Here is a 20,109-nt window from a genome sequence, read left to right on the forward strand (position 1 = left end):
CGGCGGGGAGCGCTCCGGTGATCGAGACCCCCCAGGTGGAGGCGGCTCAGGGGGTGGGGGTGTGTTGGTGGGTAGGGGGGATGAAATGAACCGGGCTTCTTCTCACACTCATCCCTCAACCCTCCCCAGCGGTGGATCGAAGGTTCCGAAGATGTCCGGACACCGGGTGCAGTTCGCGGACCTGCCGCCCCACGGCGATCGGACCCCGAGCCCCAGACTGAACAGTAAGAACTTTGCTCGTTCCTCCTCTTCCTCTCTGCTCTGGGGTTGTGGAGGGGACAGCCTGTCCACCTTGACCTTGTCTCTCTGTGCTCCGCAAACATTTGTGCACTATGTGGCCCAAAACCGAAGGTGATCAGATGTCGGAGTGAACATGGTGCAGTGAGGTAACCCGTGGAGATCACTGAAGGTTAGGTGCCAGTTTGGGTTCCTTGTCTCATGGAGGGTCTTGCAGTGTTCTCAGGAACACCCCCCATGGTGGACTGACCATCATCTGGACCACTTTGAAGCAGTAAAGACTCGGTCTATCTCAGGTGTCCCCTGGTCCTTATTCTCCAACCTGTTGCATCCGGCTGGTCCGGCAGGAACCCGGCAGGACTTTTTCCATGCGCGCACTCCATATTTCAGTCTTGAGTGTGAATAATAATTATCTTGGATTTTATGAGGAAAAAAGTTTACGAGTTTGTGTCTCCCGTATGACTTGTTGGGCGCGAGATGTTGAATGGTCAGCTGGACCTTGTCTAGACTCAACGACACTTTGCTTACTTCGGTTTTACCCAAGTCGGTATCACTTTCTGAAGAACTGGGGTTATGACACATGACCTTGGCTTTGGGAAGGTGAGGTCATCCCTCGGACTTGAGTGCAGGTGTGTGTGGGACTCCCACACCGACGACGTGGACTAGGACTGTGTCTGGGGAGTGAAGTGGTGTGCAGCAGAGGAGCGGAGTGACCCCCCCAGGGTGGCTTCACTTGCACCGGCGTCTCTTTCTGACCTCGGCACGTTTTGTTCTGGTAACCTGAGCTGGCGGTATCTCTCTGCTCGCACCCACGCTGCCCACATCTAGACCCCAGAGGCCCAAGCGGCCGTCTGGAGGATGTTATCCTTTGTGAAGCCAGTGACCCTCACAGGAGGCGTTAGGGTCCAACCTGAGCTCGCGCTCGTTCTCCATTCTCACCTCGTATGTCACGCACTGTGTCTTAATTTAGCTGCGATTGCAGCGATTTCATTTCCCAATGTCAGCGCTGGAAAAAAAACGATTGACTGATGCTTCAGAGTCCGGTGTTAATTTATTCACACACACACGCGCGTGCGCACACACGGGCCAAACTTTGCATCCCGAGCCGCACTGTCTGGGCCGCGCTAGGATTTGCCACACGATGTCTGTTATTTATGTCCCTCTGCCCCCCGTCGCTGCCCGAAATTTCTGAAGTGAGTCAAATGTTGTGCTTACGTCGTGAAGGTCACCGGCTACGGTGTGACGCTCCCCCTTCCGTCCTTCGTATTTATCTGCTACCCGCACTGTTGTGGCGTCGCGGCCGTGAGAGAGGCGCAGGAGTGTGACCGCGTCCCTCGTCCCCATGGCCCCCCAGACGGGGCGATGCAGTCGCGCTTCGTCATGCAGCACTGCTCTTCCTCCATCCAGGTGCAGCTCTTTGAACCAGGGAGCCCATCGCTGCTGAGTTTTTTAGTGGGGTTGGGGATTTATGAGAGAAAATAACTGATACTTAGGCTGCAGATGTGCAGTAAGGCAGGCTGTGCCCGGATGGTGAACCCTCAGCCCCCAAACCGTTGATGGTGTCCTGGGGTGCGGGACTCAAACGGTGCATTTCTCCATCTGTGTCTGAATTATGGAAATGATCTTAATGAACCGACCGAGCGCACCACATGGTGAGGGAGCGCGGGTCATGAGGTATAAATGGTGTGGCATGGTGGCTTAGCAGGCAGCACTGGTGCCTCACAGCACCTGGGCTGTGGTTCAGCTCTAGGGTTTGAAGAGGTGAGCTTGTGTGTTGTTCACAGAAGGTTCTTCCAGCTGTCAAAAGGTTTGGTGAGGATGGGAACGATAAAGCCCTTCCTTACCCACACTTACCCCAAAAACCGTGTGAATCGACTTCTGCTCCTTTACCTCGTGGTGACGGTATCACTCGATGAAGTCGATGCACAAATTTGACCCAGCCAGTAAACTGGGAGTTTTGGTCTTCAGCTCAGAAGAATGATGCTGAGATGGTTTTCAGCAGCGTGGAGATGATCTTAGGGTTAGGGTGAGATCTCACACGGGCAACATCATATCTTATACCTGGAAAATGTTTTGGTTCCTAAACCGCAGTCCATAGGATCTATTTCATGTGCTCAGGGATCACAGGTAGCGTCGAGTTCAAGAACGCAAGGCACTTACCTTGAATTGTCACACCTAAATACCACAGTTTAAAGGGGTCAAATTCTGTAAATCACTGTGGATTAAAGTATCAGTGTGGTTTACACTTATTAGTACAGCTCACTCTTTTCTCCACAGCAAGTTACTATTATTCACACAGCAGGGTATTTTAACTGGAATGGTTTAGAGTAAGGATCTTGCTCAAGAGTGCTATAACTGGAAGGGAGATTTGAACTTGCAACCTTTAGGTATAAGGACAGTTACTCTAACAACTACACTATTATCTCTCAGTTTGAGACACACTAGTTCATTTCACTGATACTCTTCTCCAGTGTGACTTAAAATGCTAGTTTACCTATGATTATTTCCCATTCTGGGTATTTTTGAGAGTTAGTACATTGCTCAAGGGTATTACATCTGGCAGTGGGATTCAAACCCACAACCTTGGAGCCTGAAGGCTGTTGCTGTAACTCTCGTGCTGCTAGCTGTGTCTGGTAGTTTTGTATTTACTCATTTAGCTGATACTTTTCTCCAAAGCTACTTAAAACATTTATTTACCTGTTTATACAGCTGAGCAATTTTATCAACATCCTGAGGTTGGGATTCAAACCTACAACCTTTGGGTTGAAAAAAGCAACACTGCTGACAACTACACTACCTGTGGCTGTCAACACTTTGCTATCTGGCTGGTGGGGTAGTGGTTAGAGCTGCTATCTTTATGACAAAGGTAGGTTCAAATCCCAGCTAGAGTAGCCTTGAGCAAAGTACTGACTCTAAAACTGTTACAGTAAAATTACTCAGCTGTATAAATGAGTAAATAATTGTAAGTAGCTGAACATTGTAAATCACTTTGGAGAAAAGCATCTGCTAAACGAACGAATGCAAAATATAGGACATCATCACTCACTGAGGGTGTGTATGTGTGTTTTATCCCGCGATGGGGCTGAGTGCTCAGAAACTGGGGATCGAATTCACCTAACACATGTGTTTTTAATACCTGCTTGTCCACTGCAGAGTCGTGGTGATCCAGAGTCTGTCCTAGGATGCTAGGGGGTGAGACAGGGTCCAATCCCAGGCAAACATGTTTGAGCTGCACAGCTGAACAACCCTGTTAATGTTGTTGTGTTGCTTTCTATGTGCTGCACTGGTTCGCAGTGACCGCAGGCCTCTGTGATTTACACCACTTGGCTCACAGATTCTGTCCACAGCACCTAAAAATATTATAACTTGAAAATGTCAGGGAGGAAGAAGAGTCATTCTGTCCAGTGGAGAAATCTGCCTTCAACCGGCTTCCGGACGCAATATCGCATCAGCTGGGTTCGGAATCCACAGCTGCGTGGTTAAAGTCCACCACCATGAGCTTTAAAAAGGACCCCAGGCTTGTACAGCGTAGCAACAGTCCAGCTTTAGGTGACCTGGTAAATTCACATGAGTAAACAAGCAGTGTGAGGTCAGTACTGCCAGTGGTCTGTAGTTACATTTTATTGATCAGCTAAGCAGACATGTTTCACCTAAGAGCCAGTAGGTGGAGTAATGGCTAGTGCTTTTTCTCCTGAACAAGCTGCTTGTCTAAGAACCCTTTGTTTTTTGCTCCATTGGACAAAGCCACCAAGTACATGAAAATTTATAACAACTCACTGCTGATTCAATTACATATTTTCCCCCCAAAGTTCCTTACAGTGTTAAGCCACCAACAATACAGTTAATAACCCATTTGTACTGCAGGGAATCTTGCATTATAGCAATCTGGGGCACGGAGCCTATTCAGGAGTACTGCAGCACAAGGTGGGATTTGAACCCATAAGCTCCATGTTGAAAAACAGCAGCTCCAACTACTACGCAATCAGCTTCTTGACCTTGGGGTTCAAAGTCTTGAAACTCAGGGATAGCAATAAGCACCTCTCACGGTGGGACACCGCCTAATCTTTGTGATCAGGATATTCGTTTCTTTAACCACTATGCCACCTGCTGACAACATATGCACTCAGAGGTCACTGGGCACCGAGATGTGTGTGCCCTCCACTCGCTGTAGGGTCTGGGCTCCTCGCTGGAAGCAAGTCTGATCCCTACTGTATGGAAACAGGCAGGCTGGTGAACCGGGTCTGTTCCTCTTCCCGCTGCACCGTGTCTGTTGCTCTAAAGGCCAGCGGGCAGGTTGTTCACCACCCTTGGCCGAAACTTCCTGATACCTAGAGCCCACTGGCCCGTGGTTTTCAGCAGTAGGGCCATAAACACTTTGAGTTACACGGGGCCGAAACAGGAAAGGCTAAATCTGTGTCCCTGTGTCATTTGCATATTTATCTGCTCATACAGCATTAATGGAAATACTACAGAAACCTGTGTAAAACACATTTTAGACCACTTATGCACACGTGGACAGCACAGCAAGTAGCACTGGTGCCTCACAGTTCCTGGGGTGTGCGATGGGACACAGGATTGAGTCTGAAGTCTGCATGTTCTCTTCCCTGTCTGTGTGGGTTTCTTCCAGGTGCTCTGGTTTCCTCCCACACTCCAAAGGCATGTGTTTCAGGTTAACTGGTGACTCTGAAACTTCCCGTAGGTTGTGAATGTGTGAGTGTGTAAGTGTGTGTGTGGAGAGGTTGTCCTATGATGGACTGGCACTCCATCCTCACATAACCCTATGGGGCGATTTGGGAAAGTGGTTAAGGAATGTGAGCGAGTGTAATAATAGAGTTACTATAGGATAATTAGGTGTCTCTGGTTGTGTATGTGTCTTTGCTTTGTAAACTGATATGTGTATGTGGCTGGATCAGTGTGTGTGGGTGTACTGCTCTTTCTCAGGTGCCATCTGCTCCAGCGTGGGCATGCGGCCACCAGGTGCTTGGTTTGGTGGGAGCGGGCGGTGACCCATCGAGCGCCCGGGGGAGGGGGGACATCTGGTGCAGACTCATTCTCTCTCCCTGAGAGCATCAGTGTGACCAGGCAGTGGAGCACCAAAGCTAATGTCAGACACGACCTGGACAGGAGACAGGGTCGCGTTCCCTGGTCGGGGTGGATGCCCCCACCCATCTCCGACACCATTCTTAAGAAGAACGGATGTTACCAAACCCGCTATGATGTGTTCGTCAGGTAAGCGGGTCACTGCACCCCACTGGCGCGACGGGCCTCCGAGTCCTCCATGCATAAAATTGGTTGAATTATGCAGCTGCTGTATTTGTGGTGCGGGGGGGCGTATTTCAGCGAAATGTGGACGCTGGGGAGGAGGGGTGGGGGGAAAGTTGCGGCATCCAGGTATGGCAGCAGAAGGAGATCCAACTGTTAAAATCCTGCTGTTAAACCTTTGGCTAAGGTGCTTATCTGGGCTTTAAAATGTAAATATTAGATTATATAAATACATAAAGGTGTGCAAAAAAGCGGAGCACAGCTGCAGATGTGAACACCGGGTGTGTGGGATGCATTTAAGAGGTTCTTACATTTTGAACCTTAGGCACTGTAATTTAAAGTTATTGCTAAACCAGGTGGGATTTGAATCCCCAACATGGAGCAGATGACGCCTTAGCTATGAGGTCACTGGGCTTCCTAGGTATGTTTGGTATTGTTAATTTAGCACCTGTTACAAGTTATAGCATATTAAAGGATGCAGTATGTTCCACTTCACTAAACATTTCATAGAAGTGAGGATACAACACAGGGGGATTGAAACCCATAACATTCAGCCTCAGACATTGATGGCTTACCCATTAGGGCACTCGGTCTTTGAGCTAAAGGTCAGTGAGTGTGTATATATATATGTATAGTATTTTTCATCTTAATATTATGCCTGTTACATTGAAAAGGGTATATGATAATTTTAAGAAACTTCACAGCACTGTTACTGCAAGCCACCTGGGACTCAAACCCACAAGCCCAGCTCCAGGGAAGGACTTGTGTATTAGACCCCCTGAGGTAAGATAAAGCAGCCGAGGCACATGTGTATAATCTTTCTTTTTTAACGTAGCCCATTTTAAAGTTGGAAGGCCATATATTAGAACTTTCACACTTAACCATTGCATGGCACTTATAACACAAGCCAGGTGGGACTTGAACTCATAAACCCCAGCATGATAGGATACTGGAACCCATATGTGGATCTATAGTATTTTCCCTTTATAGATTAAACATCAAATTTGGATGGCAATATGATTCCATTTATTTCAAATGACCAGCAGATTATGGAAATGATGACACAGCTAAATTGGGACACAAACCTACAACCCGAAGCTCTATAAACGGAACCATTATCCACTAGGCTAATGGGTTTGCAGGAAGGTATTCTTATAATTATAACGTAACTGAAGCTTTATTAAAGTTGTAAGGCGCAATATTTAAGATCCCATTAAAAGGATGACAAGAATCAGGCAGGATTTGAACTCACATCCATCTGATAAAGAATCAAAGAGTCTATCATTCCATTCATACATGCAAAGTGTTTGTCTTCTGTGTTTCGTGTTCTTTATCCCAAATTTAGAGAGGATTAAAGCTGTGAGGATGTATGTTCCAGATCGCTTTTCTCCATTTCAAGAGTAAAACAGTCGGTGTGAAGATACACCCCAGGTGGGAATTGAACCAACAAATCACAGGTTTCAATAATAACATCTTAGAAATTAAACCGCCAGGTCTTCTTATTCTTTTACATAGTTTTTTCCGTAAAGTAGTAAAAAAATTTTGTGTAACCGTGCAACACCTTCCAGAACATCAGCGAAACGCGGTCACCTGACACATCCGGCGCACGTGATTGGACGAAAATGACACCGATTACTTGGCGAAGAGCGCGGGATGGCAGGCGGCCGCCGGATCGCCGTCTGTTTCTGTGCAGGAACGCAGCAGCTCGCAGACGTTGAATCGACAGAAAGATGGAGACTGACAATTAGCTAAAAAAAGCAGATTTAAGGAAGCGGCGCTTACCGGTAGGTGTTTGGTATTAACCCAGCCGTCCCCCGAGGAGCTGAAGAGAAACACTTTGGGCTAGTTTTCCGGAAACAGACTAAAGCTCATCATGGACTAAATTACACTGTCAATAAGGATTTTCCAGAGAAAATCCCTTTTCGCCTCAGACTGGGCCTAATCTGTGTGAGGTCGCTAATGTTTGAAGCTAACGCTGCTAGCGGCGCGGCGCCAATGTGTCGGCCTTCCGTTTTAGGTCTGGAAAGAGAAGCGGGGTCCCTTCGTGCTTGCTGTGAACCCGTACTGCGCTCAGAGGTGTCAAGCGCTCCTGCGTGGAGGTATTTCGCCGGCGTAAGTGGACTGTTGGGACGACTCGCGGCGCCCGAAGAAGCGCCACTTTCGCGTGTTCGATGGCTGTTCTCACGACGGACTTGGAGATGAAAACCCCTTTGGGCGCCGAAGTCAGAATGTCTGCGACCCCCCACGAGAGGTGGCGCTCGTGATTTTTCCAGTTTTTCAGCCTCAAGACAAATTTAAGACCGATGATATACAAAACGGGTCAGAGTTTTTTTTCCTTTTTTTTTTTTTTCCGGAAGTTTCTTTTGCTCAAACAGTTAATCATTCTGTGCTGGCATCCTGTCCAGCGTACCTTGCTTGGCCTAGTACCCTGTGCTTCCGGGATACATTTACATTTATTCATTTTGCAGACGCTTTTCCCAACACAACGTAGATCTCGTAGAAAATACAACGTGTTCATTACATGAGCAGGAAGAGACACTTAAATGCAGACATGTGATTCATAAGTACAGTTAGTTTCTTTCCATCATATGAACCAATGTTCATCACACGAGTAGCTGCATAAAACTTTATCCAAATATCCATGATTCCTGATCACCTTCCTAGTAATTTTTCTCTTTTTGAGATATATAAACATTTACGTTACATTGCAGGAGTAGCTGTGTAAAGGTTAATCTGGACATCATCTTAAAGTTATGGTGGATGAACCTTTATACCTTACATAAACTTAAGAGATCATGAGCAAAGTGAGTCTGGAAGAGGTGAGTTTGAAGACCCTTCATGTCACGTCCATGCCTGCACACCAATCTAGCACCTGACTGACCACTCACCTTTAAAAGACCCTCCTCAGCTCCCGTACGCTCGCGGAATCTCATTTGAGACAAACGTCCTCCTGCGCTACGTCCTGCTCTCCAACACCCCTTGTTTCCTGTATCCGTCCTCCAGCTTTCGACCCTTCGTTTTGTCCCCTGTCCACGTCCATGGATCCTCGCTCTCGCTCTGACCGCCGATTGACCGACCCTTCGCCTGTCCCCGACAACGAGAACTCGCCTGACCCCTCGATTCCAGACGAATGATCCTGCGCTTGGGTCCAGCTGTCCTGGCTTTCTCGGTTCCGCGTGATACTTTATAAACGTGGGCAGAGTTTCAGCAGTTCTGAGTGAGGGGGGAGGTCGGTCCACCACAACGGAGCCAGAACCGAGGACTTTCGTGCTTTACCTTTCGTGTGTGGAACCACGATAGGCTCTGGACCACTGTGACCCTCACTTGCAAAAGCAGCTGAGGAAAGTGAATGAGCGCAAGATATTTTGAACTGCCCGTGTAACTTATTATATATTTTTGAAGCTTTTTGTCTGCTTTTGGACCATTTGGAAGTAATCCAGTCACCAAAAAGTGTTCTATTAAGAGCACTGTTTAGATGTAGTCTTTGGAGACTCAAACTGGTAACGTTTGTTATGAAACGTCAATAACAGGATCAGAGTTGCATCTTTAGGGCAGTTAATTAACCTCAGTAACGTCTGACAGAGTCGAGCGGCACAAAGGGGTAAACTGTGAGTCCGCAAGCTCTGTCAGCTGAGTCAGTCGCTCCGGATAAATGTGCTGGTTAAGCAGAAAGAGCGAGTTGTGGAAGGGCGCTCCCCGGGATTGTGCTGTCCTGTCACTCGGGCTCTCGGCGCACCGTGACACCGCCGACCACTCGTATGGACAAGAGCTTTGAGCTGCGACCGTTTCTACAGATACTGCGGAGGGAGGCTTTCAAGACACAGGATCCCGGCCCCTTACCTGGTTGTACCCTGATCCTGAGCCGCCCGCCCCGCGCGAGTTCTCAGTTCTTCACCTTTGGTTTGAGCACAATGGACTTGCAGCGCTGAGGTTAATGGTTATGCAAAAATATCACAACAGAATCAATGTGAGCTGCTGATCATTACAAAAACATAGTTATAGTCATTAGTGCGAAAGGAAGTTAAACACATAGAGTTGCTGTTGGAATAGCAAGAAAGGTACTACGGTAAAAATATCCCACTGTACAAACAACTAAAAAAGTGTAAGTCATTTGTCATTTTGGCTAAAAGGAAAAGCCAACAACAACAATAATAATAATAATAATAATAATAATAAATCTCTTTATTTCCAGGACAGGCTCTGGACCACTGAACTGAATGAAGAGATAGATTAGTAGGTTATTATTATTGTCATAATATTACTACTACTGCTACTGGTGCTTATAATAATAATAAAAATGATTACTATATTATATTACATAATGATTACTGGTTTATATGTTAACTTTGGGTGTGTGGAAATGCCGGGATGGATGGAGGGACTTGAGAGGTTCGGAATAGATCAGAACTGAGCTCCGGGGGGGACTGGAATGTTCTGCTCAAGGCGCTCGCATTGTTTCAGTAAATATCCAGCTGTATAAATCACGGTCCAAGTAAAAAATGTAGACTATGCAAATCACCCAGCGCAGGGACATCTGCCAGCCAAATAAATTATGTAGCGCGCTGCTTTATTGTTCTGGCCTGCTCCCGTCCAAGCTGTTGCATTATGGGATAGCCTGGGGGGTGGGGGCAGGTGTACATCAAGAGAAACCAGATGTCGGCGGCATCCCCCCCAAACATGCAGACATTTACTACAGCTCTGATTGCAGCTGGCGTGTGAAAGGATGAGCCTATGAGTGCATTCTCACACACTTGCGCTTCACACACACTGGCGAGCTGGAGCCCTGGAGCTTAAAATAAAGGAAAAAAACTGCTGGAAAAAAGCCTCGGAACCTCAGCGACAGCAGCGGAGGCAGCAGGGCGGTTCGGATTCTGGACCCGTGACAAAACGCACCCCGATTCCAGTCTCGGGATCCTTAAGGAAAACGTCTCTCTGCATAAAAAGATGCAGTAAAGAAGTGTTGGGGTATGTAAATGAGTTTGGAGGGAAACATCTTTAAGCAAATTAATCATAAATGAGACCGAGCGGATCAGGCTGAGCCAAAACGGGTCAGTTCTGATCGTTTGATGATCCCACCCAGCAACAGGTGGCGCAACTGTCACTCGGCACTGGGCTCCAGTGTCGGGGGCCGACGTCAGGTCAGTCCGAGACGCCCGCTGCCCTTGTAATACTATAGCTCTCCGGCAGCTCGCGAGTGCGTCGGTCGCGTTTGTAGACCGAGGCGCTAACGAGGGGCGGCCCGACTCCGGAGTCAGGGAGGCAGATGGCATTCGGGCCGATCGCTCTCGACTCGGATGGGCGAGGAGTCACGCGGCTCCGCTTTGAAGTCTTCGCAGGGGTCGTTTTCGCACCGTGGCCCTCCCTTATCTCAGCGGCGTTCCTATGCGGTGGAACGGCCAATTCCCATTAATGACTTTTGTGGGGTCGGCTGCTGTGCTCGCAGATGTCTTTGAACGTGCGACTGGAGCGGTCTGGCGATGAGTCAACGTGGCGAAAAGTCAAAAACAAGTCAAGTCCTGCAATACGAACTGTGTACCAACTTTCACCTCAATTATGACCTGAAGCTTCAAAGAGCAAAAAAAGTTCTTCACTATAGGAGCTGTTATTGTGAGAAAAGAAAAAAAACAGTGGAAGAACATTCGTTACTTGTGTTATGAACAGTTGAGAAGAGGCCAGTATTTCTCATTTATTTACTTTTTTTTCACTTAAGTACTTTTAAAATTTCTGTCCGCGGTGAAAAATCTATTTTATCCCTCTGAGCCAATAGTTGACGGTAAAAAGCACCCAGACAGGACAGGGGTGTGGGACCGCCTTAGTTCATCTCACTTCCACGGTGTTGACAGCTCTCGTCCTGTGTTCCTCATTATCGGTGATCAGTAACACGATGAGGATCGCTGCACATGTTTATGTGATGAGCCAGTCAGCAATCAGCTCTGAGTAGGACCGTGGGGAGACAATGTCATTATTTTCAGCCATTTTTACATTAGTTTAATTTTAAAGGAGCACAAAGTTAATAAAAATGTTATAGCTTAGTTATTGTAATTGCTATATCCAAGACTTTTACAGAAGAGCCAATATTAAAATCAGGGGAGGTCGCTGTGTTATCAGTGACAAAATTATACAGCTGCCCATGGTAATAGTAAGCATTGATATTATTTGTCATTAACATTTTTTATATTTATTTGCTGTTCAAGCACTTTTATCCAAAGTCACTCCAAAAAAATGATAATTTCATGAGTTTTCTTATTTATTCGTGTAAATTGACAAAGTACAGTGGGGAGCCCAGTGGTGCAGCAGGTTTGTTTGGGTTCTACTCTCCAGTGGGTCTGGGGTTCGAGTCCTGCTTGGGGGTCCCTTGCAATGGACTGACATCCTACCCTGGGTGTGTCCCCTCCTCCTCCGGCCCTGCACCCTGCGTTGCTGGGTTAGGCTCCGGTTTGCCGTGACCCTGCTTGGGGCAAGTGGTTGAAAACATTGTATGTGGGTTCATTCCTCTGTACTGTGTGATTGGTCCAGAAGGGACCGATTGATGCAGTGATTTCTCCCGTGGGTGTCGGGTCTCCTACAGGACTGATGGCATCGTAGCATGTTCCAGCCGCCCGTTGGCTCCCTCCCCTCCGCTGCCCTTTCAGCCGTGATGAAGAAACGAGAAGAGGCCGCCGGAGACGTCTGGGGTTTTATGCCTGGCGGAATAGCAGAAAACTCAGTGATATGTGCAGAGATGCTAAGTTCCCACGGGAGGGAGGGGGGACAGCTGAAAAAATGGAAATAAATTATTCTGTAAATGCTGACGTAAAGTAGGAAATCCAGGCTGTGGGTGGCGTAGTTGCTAATGAGCAGTACCGTGGGACTCATGACTCCTCAGAGCCAAGTCAGGAGTCTGTCTCTGCCCTACCTCATCGCCCTAGTTTCACTTGGTCGCTTGTCAGCTCTTGGGTCATTTGGGGTTCTGAGTACGATGGAGGGCAAGGTGCTAAGGTGCAGGCCAGCCACGTGTTTTAGCTTTATTATTATTATTATTATTATTATTATTATTATTATTATTTATCTGACACTTTTCTCCAAAACAGCTTACAATTGATACACTGAGCTACTGATTTGCCCATGTATACATGAGCAGTTTTACCGTGTCAGTGCAGAGCAAGTACCTTGATCAAGGGTAGTACAGCAGGAGTGGGGATTTGAAGCTGGGTCCTTCACCCGGAAGGTGATTGTTTGAACCATTTTGGTACCTGCCATTCAGTACAAGTGCCGAGGGGACGGAGCCCTGGACTCAGTGTGATGCACAAAGTGGTTAAGACACTGGTCCTTCCCTCAAAAACTGCAGGGCCAAATTCTAGCTGGAAATCCACCGATGTCCATGTTAGCCTTCACCTCCCACCGTGTGCCGAATTTCCATCGGTCTGTACGAAAAAAAAAACGGTAGTGACCTGTCACTTTGGATTGAAGTGTAAGATGAATAATGTAACGGAATACATATTTTGCTCTGCTGTGCTTTTCGAGTGATAGCTGTACTTTTTGCTGCGATTCCCGAATAAAGCTGTCCAAGTCAGATTTTAATGAGACTTTATTAATATAAACAGAATTTTGAAATGCCGAAAATGAGGCGGTGTTAAATAAAGTGAACGTGCTTAAGTGTAACCTCGCAGACAATGCCGGAATTCCGAGTGACGGACTGTAAAATGTGGAAAGGCAGTGTTAAAATGTAAATTACAGTGTTTAGTTTGATTGGCTTGCCGGTGAAAGATGAGAGCAGCGCTGTCATTTTCTAATCCTATTAGGACCATTATAGTCTCGAAAATGACAGTGTGCCGTGTCGCCGATGCAGGAGCTGAAGGTTTCTCGTGCAGATCGCACTGGTCCCCGGGAGACCGTTTCACCCAGGGATCTGATGGAGAAGCAATGAAATCTGAATAAGTGGCCTTGCAACTTTCCATCTCATATCGCGATATCCCAGCTTCGCTCATCCCCTGCCCCCTTCATCTGTAGTCATCCTCACAGCGGAATGCGAGAGTGTTTCTTTGAGTGCCGCAAAAAGGAGAGCGTGACGTTCACCGATGTTCAGATCTTCCGATGACGCTCTGATTGAATTTTGGCCGTACCGTGGTCGACCGTTCAAACAAGACCGGATTCCTTTCTCCCCTTGGAAACAGACCAAGAGCTCCCTTCAGATCTCTTGGATTGGGAAAAATCTGATCTTGGGATCTGTCAGTTCTTGTGCCATAAAGAGCGATCGTCTCCTGTGAAGTTTGAAACATCTGAAGTCGAGATCCTAGTTTCCTTCTGCAAAATATGCTTTTTCAAGGTCATTCATGCTTCGCACCCTGACATTGCTGGATTGGAGGACGTTTCGACCTCAAGCCCATGGAAACGCTCAGAAGAGCTCATCAGCTAAGAAACATGCCCAACGTCAACCACCGAGAGCTGAGGGACCTCTACGCGCCCCTCATTCCTGCTCCACTGCTATCACCAGTGCACCACCAGCTCAGTCATCGCTAACCCTGTGGGTCCTCAGTGAGAACTCGGCAGCAGGAAGTAGGGCTTCAGAGCTCACCTCCTTCACCCTCAACTGGCTGGTGGTCATCAACATCCAGCATGAGTGGAAAGTTTGAGTACACTTTGTTAACCTGTACAACGCCTGTACAGGGCGCAAGCATATCGACACACAGGTGTCCTACACCTCTGAGAAGCGCTCTGGAAGAGCTGCGAAGACACGGCGCCTCATTTCCTGGCCAAACCGTTTGAATACCAAATGTGGGCAGAAACTAGTTGCGAGCAAGCGTACTCAAAATTTTGACTGGTGCCATTGCAATGCGGGACGGCGCTCGCCGAGGCGATTACATCGACGTGCTGTGCGAACGCAGCTAGACGGGTAGCCAGTCACCCAAATCGCCGCCGTTGTTTCCGGACCTTAAATCGCAGGTGTACTCATTTGGTGTCCTGCCACAGGGAGGCGCGGTGATATGCAGCCCCAACATCGGGGTTATTGACCATAATTAAGTCGTTTGCGTTCAGCTACGGCTCAAGGACAACGCCGCAAGTCGAGAGTCTGCAGCCGGGCCCAGGAGCCCATAAATAAAAGGGACATTTACCACGTGTTGCCTAGCGCTCGGTCGGCGAGGGACTTCGCCTGTCACGTTCGTCCCCGGAGTTATTACATCCTCCGGCTCGTAGGCGCAGTGTCACAGAAAATAAAACACACAAACGAATGAAGGACCTGATTCCCTCTGGAGGCCCCAAGTGAAAGGTGCTGGAGCAGTAACGCTTTCTGCTGAGAACATGACATTCCACTGAATCCCCCCCCGCCCCCCCAAAAAAAAAACTCTATGGAGGAAATCGCAAGATCGTGTGTCAGCTTTGCTTAGGAGCGAAACAGCGGTGAGGATTTCGGAAATTCTATAGAGACTAATTAGGTGGGCTGGTTCTTCAGCAAAACTGAATACGCTCAGCGATCCCTCCTGCGCAGGAACGTAGGCTGCAAGAGCGGAAATCGGCTGGGATGTTTTTCTTTTTCTGCTCGTAACTCCTCGCCTTAATATTTTATGATTTACCAGTTGCCTGTATTGAACAGCCGTGGGCTTTAAGGGCGATTATTAGATGTTACCGATAAGCCATTTTGCCGCTCGCTTTGGGTCCTTGTGTTATCAGCCATTGAACAGTTGCATCCTGTGGTACGGAGTGACCCGACACGGGAAATTGTGATAAATGAACAAACAAAACAAAGTGATTAAGAAAGGCATCCGTCTTAGAATTTAGGAAATGATGTGTGATTGAGGGAATATGAGGGATGATGCTTTTCTCCTTCTAATCATTCCTTTTCCAGGAGCTGGATGATAGAGATGTGAACGTGGCATCCCTGAGCCAACCCCCCCCCCCGGTTTGGCATTACGTAATGAACGATCCTCTCATACGATAAGTGTTGCGGTCCGTCCTTCTCAAAGGGCAGCTTTATTGGTTGCCGTGGCGACGGTACGTTCCTAAGGTGATGTCATCCAAATCTAGCTCTCTCCGCTAGTGCCGTTTCCCCCTTTCTCTTTCTTTCTCTCTTCCCTTTTTTGGAGTGCAGGAGTGGGAATAGTGCTTATCAGAGCAAAAACTCGCTCCGCTCAGGCGCGCTAATGCGACATTTAATCTCGCCGAGTCCTAAGCCTCCGTTGTCCCAAAATTCTCCCAGCTGATGCATGCACACCTGGCTGCTTTGGTCCAAACACCTTTTGTAACCTTGCGTAGACTGACCGTTGAGTGTAGGGGACATTAAGTACAATAGCACCTAAGGGCGAAGGGTCTTGAAGAAATTGGAGGGAAATTTACACGTGAAAGGACACTGAAAAAAATTGAAGTAAAATGACCTGGTCCATTGGTTTTGTATATTTTACGGTGACAATTACTATTTCCATCTTGCTTTGGCTGTATTCGGCCATTGACTTTTTGTAGAGTAGCGTAGCTCAACGCTAGTTTGTCTGTAGGGTAATTGAAGGTGATTCCAGAATTTACCGCCACATCCTCTTGTCATGCGGTATGGACTGCTTTAGCGCCCGTTAGCTTTTCCGTGCTAATTTGGACGGGATGGCCATAATTGGCTTTTATGTGATATTTCATCGCGGCCTTTATTTTACAGCAGTTCTTGGCAGTCAGTAATACCTGGGAGAGCTATGAGCAGATGGCACCGTGATCGAATGCCCTTGGAGTCTCGTTTTTTTTTTGGGGTCACGTCACCACTTTGCTGGGGCTAAAAATCCTAACGTTCAGGTGCCATCCAACCCGCCGGGGCTGTAACGGGAACAGCTTCCTCTCCAAGTTCGGCTGTGGTATCGCTGGAGGTGTGTTGCCGAGACCTCCCGATGCCAGCTCATCGCGTCCCCTCCGCGCTCCACCTCCTACGTTATTTGAAACAAAGTGGAGGGCCTGCGACTCATTAGGCGGGTGCCGTTTGAACTGGGAACTGGGGGCTGCGATGAGAGCCGTCCACCGTGTGTTTTTTTCTTCTTCTTTCATTTTTGTGACTCTTCGGTTTCTGGCTGATGGTCAAGGAAGGTCACGACGCTGCGCCCTCTGCCACTTTGAAGTCTGCTTATCGGCGGAGCGCACACAGTGAACCCGGTCGCCATTCGCAACCAGGATTTCGATGGCCTTCCAGAATTTCATCTCAGGGGATTCCAGTAGCTTCTATTGGACACAAGTGTGGGATTAGACCCCCTCCCTCTTCCCGTCGCCTTTCTTCTCACCCTGAAGTCCACCTTCTTTAATTAAGGTCAGCCGTGTGACTCATTAGCCTCATGTCCTTCTGGGAGGGGGACCGCAGACACGAGGACGGGTTCCCAGCAGGCCGTGGATTGACGCGCCGTCCTCCTACTCGAACCGCAGCGGCTGCGCTCTCTCTTGCCGGGTGCTTATCAGTTCCGTGCCGGGGCTCTTCAGAGGAGTATCAGCCTCTGAAGAGCCCCGTTAGGAAGCCGTAGGGTATGTCAGCGCCTGGGGGAAGGTGTGTGTGAGTGTGTGTATGACTGTGGAGGGGGAGGAGACGGAGGGAGCAGGGAGCTGAGACGTGTGTGTGTGTGTGTGTGTGTGTGTGTGTGTGTTTACCTTTCATTGCGGGGACATCAGCATGAGCATCTTGAACTGCACGAATGAATGTTGATTGTTATCCCACCCATGGTGTCCGGAGCTTCCACCACGACTCTGTCTTAGGATAAGCGGTTAAGGGTAATGAATGAGGGCGAACGAGTGAACCCCACCCCAACCGCAGCACGAAAACACAACAAACGCATCGTAACTGCTTCCACTTTGGAGTTAATAAAGGAAAAAAAAAATGTTTCCACTCTTTCTTGCTTTAAGAATATTCAAATATCTTCAAAAAGCATTTTGATCCCGTAGCGAAACTTTTCAAAAATTTCCGCAGAAGGATAGAGGAACATTCACACGAACGCACCATGAATTCTTATAACTTGTAACCTGGAGCTGACATTATCGCTTTTATGTACTGGCAAAACTGTAATTTTCTTTAGAGATTAACAACTGCTGATTATGATTCCACTTGATTCCATTCCCCGCCGCATAGTCGCTCGTATTAAAAGTGAAATTAGGACGAAGCCAATATGATGACTCAGGACCAAAGTCACTGAATTAACCCCAATTCAGTTACACCCACCGACAGGGTCTCTTCCAGAACTGGGGATTCTGGGAAAGGAGATAAAGAAAGAAAGAATTGGCAATCACTCCACACGTGTGTTCAGGTCCTTAAATTAGGCACCGCTAAAGTGCTGACAGCCCATTGAGGACAAGCGGCGCCGGAAAACATTTCCAAGCAGATTTTCCACCCATCCGTCCTAAAGAGATGGGATGTCGAGTGATGACTGTTGAATCCTGGGCCCTTGATGACTCCCCTGTCAAATGTATTTCTGTTTTGGATACTGTATGATTCCATCCATCCATCCATCCATCCATCCATCCATCAGGCTGCTTTTGTCTTTACCACCTTAATATGTCTTGTTTAAGTACTCAGCGTAAAGAGTTAAAAGCTTGAATCCCCCCCGTACTATGACACAGGACTGGCTCCACCCCACTGTCTAACTTCCTTTATTGTCTCTGGTGCTCATTTAAGAGTGTTATCAAATGTTATTTAAAGCATATCTGCATAAAACGACAATTTTTGCCCCAAATTCTGATACACCTCCTGAAAACTGCATGTTGTGCTCTTCGAGTAATATCTAAATTTAGGGAGAAAAATGCCACAACACTGAAAAACAGCGGAATAGTTGTCGTTTGTCACCATCCTGCAGTCGCCAGATTCTCAAAGAGCTAATTGTGCATATGCTAATTTTGTTTAGGCGAAAGCCTAATTGACAGCTACTTTTCAAAACCATTTGTCTCGCAGGGGACTTTCAATTACGAGTTGAGGTTTTTCCATTAATGGAGATTTAAGAAAGCGTTCCTTCCCCTCCTACCGCAAAGCCGGGGGTGATAAAAGCTTGGCCCCGGAGCCGCTTCAAACAGCTTAATTAGATGGGTCCTACCAGTCTCGACGGGGAAAACAAAATGTCCCGCTCGCGAAAGGTCCACCTGATTTATACTTACTGCGGACTAAAGTGTCCCTCTCTTAGCAGGGCTTCCAGAGAGTGGAAGATGCCTGATAGCAGAGCGATGCTTTCGTGACTCAGCATGTCAGAACGGGGACCTGAAGACAAACTGGGGCCCCAATCAACCGACTGGCTTCCTGTATGCATTAGACTCAAGAACATTCCGGAATTCATTGCCGAGAGTCATGGAGTACTATCCCATTTCTTCCATCGTCACTATATTATCTTCTCGTGCCAGTTTTTTAGCTATATTTGCAATTATTCCTTTAGCATTTTTTCAAAGTGACTTACATTATTAAGCTACCTAAAATTATTTACCCCATTTATACAGCAGGACGATTCTCACTGAAGTAATTTAAGATAAGCATTTTGCTTAAGGGTAATACAGCAGCGAGGGGACTCAAACCTATGACTTTCGGAGGGAAAGTGAGCTGCTTGCTCCATTCTGCTGCAAGCTGTCTCATCATCATGAATAACAAGCTATGTCTATCATGTATTCAGTGTACAGTATATTCAATGTATATCAGCTGCATTGTATTCAATGTATTGTTGTTGTTAATTCCATCGAGTCAAGCCTGACCGATAGCGACCACCTGCATGGTTTTCATGGCAAGGGAGGAACAGAAGGGGGTTGCCAGCGCCGTCTTCGTATCTAATGTATAAACAATGTAAATTGGCTACGATGTATTCAGTGTAAGGGGGGCACGGTGGTGCGGCAGGCTTGGCCGGGTCCTGTTCTCTGGTGGGTCTGAGGTTCGAGTCCCGCTTGGGGTACCTTGTGTCGGATTGGCGTCCCGTCCCGGGTGTGTCCCCTCCTCGTCCAGCCTTATGCCCTGTGTTGCTGGGTTAGGCTCCAGCTCGCAGCGACCCCATACGGGACTAGCGGGCTTCAGCCAATGTGTGTGTGTGTGTGTGTGTGTGTGTGTGTGTGTGTATTCAGTGTAGATTCAATGTGTATTGGCTACAATGTATCTAGTGTAGATTTAATGTATATTGGCTACAGTGTATCCAGTGTAGCTTCAATGTACCGTATTTCTCCTAATCATCGCGTCTGGGCGCGTCGCAAATTACAGGCAGGGCGCGTCTATTTGAGGCCTGATTGTGCAAATTATGCAGTTTGCCTAATTCTCCCTAGCATGTAGCACGTGGTAACCATGCGGCCTGAGTGACGTCATTTTGTAAACACGGGTTAAATATGGCGAGCAAAAAGTCGTACACAGCCGCTTTTAAGTTGAAGGTTATTGCAGTTGCTGAAGAAAAAGGAAAACATTTTGCTGCAAAAGCTTTCAGTGTTCACCGTCGACGAGTGCAAGATTGGTGCCAGAACAAGATACGATTAGAAAACGCATCTAAATCTGAGAAGAAAAAGTCAGGAGCTGGTCGGCCCGTCAGATGTGAAGATATTGAAACTGCTCTGATAAACTGGTTTGAGGAACGACGTCAATGTGGGGTTCGAGTCGCCGACGTTGAAAGCGACGAACATTAGGTGTAGGCGCCCGCATCAATTTTTTGGCCAGACAGCTTGAAATCCGTT

General features: G+C 47.6%; 1 long non-coding RNA gene across 1 annotated transcript; it reads left to right on the forward strand.

The window, feature by feature from the left end:
* The first annotated feature begins 6,155 nt into the window (after window positions 1-6,155).
* LOC108937076 (uncharacterized) lies at window positions 6,156-7,267 on the forward strand. The gene is made up of 3 exons (XR_001966322.1): window positions 6,156-6,282; window positions 6,845-6,930; window positions 7,068-7,267. It is a non-coding gene; the product is annotated as an uncharacterized LOC108937076 (long non-coding RNA).
* Window positions 7,268-20,109: the final 12,842 nt, after the last annotated feature.

The sequence above is a fragment of the Scleropages formosus genome, chromosome 9 (genome assembly GCF_900964775.1).
Source record: "Scleropages formosus chromosome 9, fSclFor1.1, whole genome shotgun sequence".
NCBI classification, from domain to species: domain Eukaryota; kingdom Metazoa; phylum Chordata; class Actinopteri; order Osteoglossiformes; family Osteoglossidae; genus Scleropages; species Scleropages formosus.